The sequence below is a fragment of the Papaver somniferum genome, unplaced genomic scaffold (assembly GCF_003573695.1).
Source record: "Papaver somniferum cultivar HN1 unplaced genomic scaffold, ASM357369v1 unplaced-scaffold_2166, whole genome shotgun sequence".
Classification (NCBI taxonomy): Eukaryota; Viridiplantae; Streptophyta; class Magnoliopsida; order Ranunculales; family Papaveraceae; genus Papaver; species Papaver somniferum.
In genome coordinates, this window is record NW_020631775.1 from 1 (window position 1) to 646 (window position 646).

The 646-nt window shown below is 33.4% G+C and overlaps 1 non-coding gene across 1 annotated transcript; it reads right to left on the reverse strand.

Annotated features, from left to right (window-relative positions):
* Positions 1-322: 322 nt before the first annotated feature.
* TRNAS-GCU lies at positions 323-406 on the reverse strand. Its single transcript has one exon. It is a non-coding gene; the product is annotated as a tRNA-Ser (tRNA).
* Positions 407-646: the final 240 nt, after the last annotated feature.

Sequence of the window (646 nt, forward strand, 5' to 3'; positions counted from 1 at the left end):
GAGTTACATTAATAATCTCAAAAATCTAGGCTTTTTTTTCACTTTTTCTTCCTCTCAAAAACCCCAGCTCTCTCACAGAAATCTGATTTTTCAACTAATATAACGCTAACAACTTAATTTAATCAATCATTAATATTATTAATTAGTCATTATCATTAAATCTAATCATAAACGTTAACACTAATTATCTAAGGATAGTTATACGATTATCAAAAAAAAGGTACATAAGGGGTGATGAGTTTTTTTACTAGTGATCCTCGCTATTTTGGCACTATTAGGTATGTCTCAAAACAAGATTCAAAAATTATATAAAAAAAAATTTCGACACCTGAGAGATTCGAACTCTCGCGGGGAAACCCAATGTACTTAGCAGGCACACAGCTTAACCACACTCGGCCAAAGTGTCGGTTGTTGGAAACATATCAGACAACAATCTTTTTATTTATGAGACACATGCTTGTATTGTGTGCTTCCTACATCAATGTGGTACTAGGGAAGAATCCACAGGGGTGTTTGTGGGGTCCCCCACCCCATAAATTTGTACCCAAAAAAAGTTATATCTTTTTTGTTTGAAATAACCATAGGCCCCCACAATAGTTACAACGTTTATCATAATTAAGATCGTAAACAAACTTCCTTTCTTATT